At 45.3% G+C, this 6,217-nt stretch overlaps 11 non-coding genes across 11 annotated transcripts; all 11 read right to left on the bottom strand.

The window, feature by feature from the left end:
• Positions 1-132: 132 nt before the first annotated feature.
• On the bottom strand, positions 133-247 carry LOC144394767 (U5 spliceosomal RNA). The gene has a single exon (XR_013457196.1). It is a non-coding gene; the product is annotated as a U5 spliceosomal RNA (small nuclear RNA).
• A 349-nt stretch (positions 248-596) lies between these two features.
• Positions 597-760, bottom strand: LOC144394809 (U1 spliceosomal RNA). The gene has a single exon (XR_013457238.1). It is a non-coding gene; the product is annotated as a U1 spliceosomal RNA (small nuclear RNA).
• A 276-nt stretch (positions 761-1,036) lies between these two features.
• On the bottom strand, positions 1,037-1,227 carry LOC144394717 (U2 spliceosomal RNA). The gene has a single exon (XR_013457144.1). It is a non-coding gene; the product is annotated as a U2 spliceosomal RNA (small nuclear RNA).
• Positions 1,228-1,829: 602 nt separating this feature from the next.
• On the bottom strand, positions 1,830-1,944 carry LOC144394766 (U5 spliceosomal RNA). The gene has a single exon (XR_013457195.1). It is a non-coding gene; the product is annotated as a U5 spliceosomal RNA (small nuclear RNA).
• A 442-nt stretch (positions 1,945-2,386) lies between these two features.
• LOC144394808 (U1 spliceosomal RNA) lies at positions 2,387-2,550 on the bottom strand. The gene has a single exon (XR_013457237.1). It is a non-coding gene; the product is annotated as a U1 spliceosomal RNA (small nuclear RNA).
• A 276-nt stretch (positions 2,551-2,826) lies between these two features.
• Positions 2,827-3,017, bottom strand: LOC144394716 (U2 spliceosomal RNA). The gene has a single exon (XR_013457143.1). It is a non-coding gene; the product is annotated as a U2 spliceosomal RNA (small nuclear RNA).
• A 602-nt stretch (positions 3,018-3,619) lies between these two features.
• Positions 3,620-3,734, bottom strand: LOC144394773 (U5 spliceosomal RNA). Its single transcript, XR_013457202.1, has one exon. It is a non-coding gene; the product is annotated as a U5 spliceosomal RNA (small nuclear RNA).
• Positions 3,735-4,176: 442 nt separating this feature from the next.
• Positions 4,177-4,340, bottom strand: LOC144394807 (U1 spliceosomal RNA). The gene has a single exon (XR_013457236.1). It is a non-coding gene; the product is annotated as a U1 spliceosomal RNA (small nuclear RNA).
• A 276-nt stretch (positions 4,341-4,616) lies between these two features.
• Positions 4,617-4,807, bottom strand: LOC144394715 (U2 spliceosomal RNA). The gene has a single exon (XR_013457142.1). It is a non-coding gene; the product is annotated as a U2 spliceosomal RNA (small nuclear RNA).
• A 602-nt stretch (positions 4,808-5,409) lies between these two features.
• Positions 5,410-5,524, bottom strand: LOC144394764 (U5 spliceosomal RNA). Its single transcript, XR_013457193.1, has one exon. It is a non-coding gene; the product is annotated as a U5 spliceosomal RNA (small nuclear RNA).
• A 442-nt stretch (positions 5,525-5,966) lies between these two features.
• On the bottom strand, positions 5,967-6,130 carry LOC144394806 (U1 spliceosomal RNA). Its single transcript, XR_013457235.1, has one exon. It is a non-coding gene; the product is annotated as a U1 spliceosomal RNA (small nuclear RNA).
• Positions 6,131-6,217: the final 87 nt, after the last annotated feature.

Here is a 6,217-nt window from a genome sequence, read left to right as displayed (position 1 = left end):
ACTTTGGATTCAGACAGTGATTTGAGACTTGCTGCACTAGTGACTCCAGGGATAAGTAAACACAACTTTGTTTGTGCTCCATTGTCAGGAGCCTCTGTCCAACTACTTTTCTTTTCACACAAGTACATGAGGCTCAGCCAATTGGCAGAGCCTGCCAAAAATATGGTCAACTCATTGTTGTTCCTCTCCACGGAAGTCTTTAGTAAAAGGCGAAAGACTTATGCGTATTGAAGAGAAACCAAAGTCAGTTGCGGAATCAGGTGGCAGGCAGCCTTATATCCCAGTCGCAACAGTGATCCCTCTTGTGGTTGGGACTGGTTGAGCTGCGGTTGTCCAATGCCAAACCCATTCCCCAGCACCAGCCATCAAAAACTCATTGATTTGTTTACAAGCAAAAGTGTAAAGTCCTGCTGAAATGTGCTTGATTTCACTTTGGATTCAGACAGTGATTTGCTGATTGTAGACTCCCTCCACCGGAGACTCCAGTGCAGTGGTGATTAATCCGTGTAAAATCCTGCTGAAATGTGGTTGATTTCACTAGGGATTCAGACAGTGATGATTAAACGGGACACCTGGTTTTTCTTTGACTTCAATATCAGGGGAGAGCGCGAACGCAGTCCCCCACTACCACAAATTATGCAGTCGAGATTCCCACATTTGGGGAATTCGCAGTGGTCAGCACAGTCGCAGTGCAATGACTGAGCCTCGCCCTGGGTGAACCACCTTCTTGATCATGGTATCTCCCCTGCCAGGTAAGTATGAGTTGGTGGTGACAGAGGCAGGGACGGTATTCCCAGTCACAGCATTTGTGGTGACGGTTCGCAGATGGCACCGTCCTCACAGATCGGTGAAGTTAAAATCAGTGATTTGAGACTTGCAAAACAAAGGCACTATTGATGAGTAAGCATAAGTCACTTGCCAAAAGCCTCAGTCTTAAAAACTATGTGGAGGTGAGACTTGTTTTACTCAAAGCAGAAATCATTTCCAACACCACACCACTGATTCAGGTTACCCTTTCTTTTATTTTCCACAATTTAAAGGGTGCACCGTTCCCGGAGGTGCTGCAATACCGGGCCGATGCTTGGAGTGAACGGAGCAAGCCCCTTTTTCATCTCCCAGAGCTAAAAATCGGCTTAATATGTAGTCCTCGTATAGAGGACATATCAGATATTAAACTGATAAGAACAGATACTACACTTGATCTTAGCCAAAAGGCCGAGAAGCGATAACACCAAACTGTTTGTTTGCAGACCCAACGTACCAGCACATATCTCAATTGTCGCGGTGCGGTTCTTTCAACTGGGCGTAGCAGTCGCTTGCTACTTAACAACCCACTCCCCACGCTGCCCCCGTCCTCAAAAAAGCTAAAATCATTGATTTGTTTACAAGCAAAAGTGTAAACTCCTGCTGAAATCTGGTTGATTTCACTGTTGTTTCAGACACTAGAGACTCCAGTGATGATTAATCACTGTAAAGTCCTGCTGAAAATCTTGTTGATTTCACAATGGATTCAGACAGAGATTTGAGACTTGCTGCAAGGCTCCACTAGTGACTCCAGTGATGATTCCTGCTGAAAATCTTGTTGATTTCACAATGAATTCAGACAGTGATTTGCTGATTTGAGACGTGCTCCACCGGAGACTCCAGTAAAGTGACCATTAATCCCTGTAAAATCCTGCTGAAATCCTGCTGATTTCACTTTGGATTCAGACAGTGATTTGAGACTTGCTGCACTAGTGACTCCAGTGATAAGTAAACACAACTTTGTTTGTGCTCCATTGTCAGGAGCCTCTGTCCAACTACTTTTCTTTTCACACAAGTACATGAGGCTCAGCCAATTGGCAGAGCCTGCCAAAAATATGGTCAACTCATTGTTGTTCCTCTCCACGGAAGTCTTTAGTAAAAGGCGAAAGACTTATGCGTATTGAAGAGAAACCAAAGTCAGTTGCGGAATCAGGTGGCAGGCAGCCTTATATCCCAGTCGCAACAGTGATCCCTCTTGTGGTTGGGACTGGTTGAGCTGCGGTTGTCCAATGCCAAACCCATTCCCCAGCACCAGCCATCAAAAACTCATTGATTTGTTTACAAGCAAAAGTGTAAAGTCCTGCTGAAATGTGCTTGATTTCACTTTGGATTCAGACAGTGATTTGCTGATTTGAGACGTGCTCCACTGGAGACTCCAGCGCAGTGATGATTAATGCTGAAATCTGGTTGATTTCACTTTGGATTCAGACAGTGATTTGCTGATTGTAGACTCCCTCCACCGGAGACTCCAGTGCAGTGGTGATTAATCCGTGTAAAATCCTGCTGAAATGTGGTTGATTTCACTAGGGATTCAGACAGTGATGATTAAACGGGACACCTGGTTTTTCTTTGACTTCAATATCAGGGGAGAGCGCGAACGCAGTCCCCCACTACCACAAATTATGCAGTCGAGATTCCCACATTTGGGGAATTCGCAGTGGTCAGCACAGTCGCAGTGCAATGACTGAGCCTCGCCCTGGGTGAACCACCTTCTTGATCATGGTATCTCCCCTGCCAGGTAAGTATGAGTTGGTGGTGACAGAGGCAGGGACGGTATTCCCAGTCACAGCATTTGTGGTGACGGTTCGCAGATGGCACCGTCCTCACAGATCGGTGAAGTTAAAATCAGTGATTTGAGACTTGCAAAACAAAGGCACTATTGATGAGTAAGCATAAGTCACTTGCCAAAAGCCTCAGTCTTAAAAACTATGTGGAGGTGAGACTTGTTTTACTCAAAGCAGAAATCATTTCCAACACCACACCACTGATTCAGGTTACCCTTTCTTTTATTTTCCACAATTTAAAGGGTGCACCGTTCCCGGAGGTGCTGCAATACCGGGCCGATGCTTGGAGTGAACGGAGCAAGCCCCTTTTTCATCTCCCAGAGCTAAAAATCGGCTTAATATGTAGTCCTCGTATAGAGGACATATCAGATATTAAACTGATAAGAACAGATACTACACTTGATCTTAGCCAAAAGGCCGAGAAGCGATAACACCAAACTGTTTGTTTGCAGACCCAACGTACCAGCACATATCTCAATTGTCGCGGTGCGGTTCTTTCAACTGGGCGTAGCAGTCGCTTGCTACTTAACAACCCACTCCCCACGCTGCCCCCGTCCTCAAAAAAGCTAAAATCATTGATTTGTTTACAAGCAAAAGTGTAAACTCCTGCTGAAATCTGGTTGATTTCACTGTTGTTTCAGACACTAGAGACTCCAGTGATGATTAATCACTGTAAAGTCCTGCTGAAAATCTTGTTGATTTCACAATGGATTCAGACAGAGATTTGAGACTTGCTGCAAGGCTCCACTAGTGACTCCAGTGATGATTCCTGCTGAAAATCTTGTTGATTTCACAATGAATTCAGACAGTGATTTGCTGATTTGAGACGTGCTCCACCGGAGACTCCAGTAAAGTGACCATTAATCCCTGTAAAATCCTGCTGAAATCTGGTTGATTTCACTTTGGATTCAGACAGTGATTTGAGACTTGCTGCACTAGTGACTCCAGTGATAAGTAAACACAACTTTGTTTGTGCTCCATTGTCAGGAGCCTCTGTCCAACTACTTTTCTTTTCACACAAGTACATGAGGCTCAGCCAATTGGCAGAGCCTGCCAAAAATATGGTCAACTCATTGTTGTTCCTCTCCACAGAAGTCTTTAGTAAAAGGCGAAAGACTTATGCGTATTGAAGAGAAACCAAAGTCAGTTGCGGAATCAGGTGGCAGGCAGCCTTATATCCCAGTCGCAACAGTGATCCCTCTTGTGGTTGGGACTGGTTGAGCTGCGGTTGTCCAATGCCAAACCCATTCCCCAGCACCAGCCATCAAAAACTCATTGATTTGTTTACAAGCAAAAGTGTAAAGTCCTGCTGAAATGTGCTTGATTTCACTTTGGATTCAGACAGTGATTTGCTGATTTGAGACGTGCTCCACTGGAGACTCCAGCGCAGTGATGATTAATGCTGAAATCTGGTTGATTTCACTTTGGATTCAGACAGTGATTTGCTGATTGTAGACTCCCTCCACCGGAGACTCCAGTGCAGTGGTGATTAATCCGTGTAAAATCCTGCTGAAATGTGGTTGATTTCACTAGGGATTCAGACAGTGATGATTAAACGGGACACCTGGTTTTTCTTTGACTTCAATATCAGGGGAGAGCGCGAACGCAGTCCCCCACTACCACAAATTATGCAGTCGAGATTCCCACATTTGGGGAATTCGCAGTGGTCAGCACAGTCGCAGTGCAATGACTGAGCCTCGCCCTGGGTGAACCACCTTCTTGATCATGGTATCTCCCCTGCCAGGTAAGTATGAGTTGGTGGTGACAGAGGCAGGGACGGTATTCCCAGTCACAGCATTTGTGGTGACGGTTCGCAGATGGCACCGTCCTCACAGATCGGTGAAGTTAAAATCAGTGATTTGAGACTTGCAAAACAAAGGCACTATTGATGAGTAAGCATAAGTCACTTGCCAAAAGCCTCAGTCTTAAAAACTATGTGGAGGTGAGACTTGTTTTACTCAAAGCAGAAATCATTTCCAACACCACACCACTGATTCAGGTTACCCTTTCTTTTATTTTCCACAATTTAAAGGGTGCACCGTTCCCGGAGGTGCTGCAATACCGGGCCGATGCTTGGAGTGAACGGAGCAAGCCCCTTTTTCATCTCCCAGAGCTAAAAATCGGCTTAATATGTAGTCCTCGTATAGAGGACATATCAGATATTAAACTGATAAGAACAGATACTACACTTGATCTTAGCCAAAAGGCCGAGAAGCGATAACACCAAACTGTTTGTTTGCAGACCCAACGTACCAGCACATATCTCAATTGTCGCGGTGCGGTTCTTTCAACTGGGCGTAGCAGTCGCTTGCTACTTAACAACCCACTCCCCACGCTGCCCCCGTCCTCAAAAAAGCTAAAATCATTGATTTGTTTACAAGCAAAAGTGTAAACTCCTGCTGAAATCTGGTTGATTTCACTGTTGTTTCAGACACTAGAGACTCCAGTGATGATTAATCACTGTAAAGTCCTGCTGAAAATCTTGTTGATTTCACAATGGATTCAGACAGAGATTTGAGACTTGCTGCAAGGCTCCACTAGTGACTCCAGTGATGATTCCTGCTGAAAATCTTGTTGATTTCACAATGAATTCAGACAGTGATTTGCTGATTTGAGACGTGCTCCACCGGAGACTCCAGTAAAGTGACCATTAATCCCTGTAAAATCCTGCTGAAATCTGGTTGATTTCACTTTGGATTCAGACAGTGATTTGAGACTTGCTGCACTAGTGACTCCAGTGATAAGTAAACACAACTTTGTTTGTGCTCCATTGTCAGGAGCCTCTGTCCAACTACTTTTCTTTTCACACAAGTACATGAGGCTCAGCCAATTGGCAGAGCCTGCCAAAAATATGGTCAACTCATTGTTGTTCCTCTCCACGGAAGTCTTTAGTAAAAGGCGAAAGACTTATGCGTATTGAAGAGAAACCAAAGTCAGTTGCGGAATCAGGTGGCAGGCAGCCTTATATCCCAGTCGCAACAGTGATCCCTCTTGTGGTTGGGACTGGTTGAGCTGCGGTTGTCCAATGCCAAACCCATTCCCCAGCACCAGCCATCAAAAACTCATTGATTTGTTTACAAGCAAAAGTGTAAAGTCCTGCTGAAATGTGCTTGATTTCACTTTGGATTCAGACAGTGATTTGCTGATTTGAGACGTGCTCCACTGGAGACTCCAGCGCAGTGATGATTAATGCTGAAATCTGGTTGATTTCACTTTGGATTCAGACAGTGATTTGCTGATTGTAGACTCCCTCCACCGGAGACTCCAGTGCAGTGGTGATTAATCCGTGTAAAATCCTGCTGAAATGTGGTTGATTTCACTAGGGATTCAGACAGTGATGATTAAACGGGACACCTGGTTTTTCTTTGACTTCAATATCAGGGGAGAGCGCGAACGCAGTCCCCCACTACCACAAATTATGCAGTCGAGATTCCCACATTTGGGGAATTCGCAGTGGTCAGCACAGTCGCAGTGCAATGACTGAGCCTCGCCCTGGGTGAACCACCTTCTTGATCATGGTATCTCCCCTGCCAGGTAAGTATGAGTTGGTGGTGACAGAGGCAGGGACGGTATTCCCAGTCACAGCATTTGTGGTGACGGTTCGCAGATGGCACCGTCCTCACAGATCG

Source organism: Gasterosteus aculeatus, unplaced genomic scaffold (assembly GCF_964276395.1).
Source record: "Gasterosteus aculeatus unplaced genomic scaffold, fGasAcu3.hap1.1 HAP1_SCAFFOLD_57, whole genome shotgun sequence".
NCBI classification, from domain to species: domain Eukaryota; kingdom Metazoa; phylum Chordata; class Actinopteri; order Perciformes; family Gasterosteidae; genus Gasterosteus; species Gasterosteus aculeatus.
Note: the sequence above shows the minus strand (reverse complement) of the source record. Positions and strands in the feature narration are given on the sequence as shown.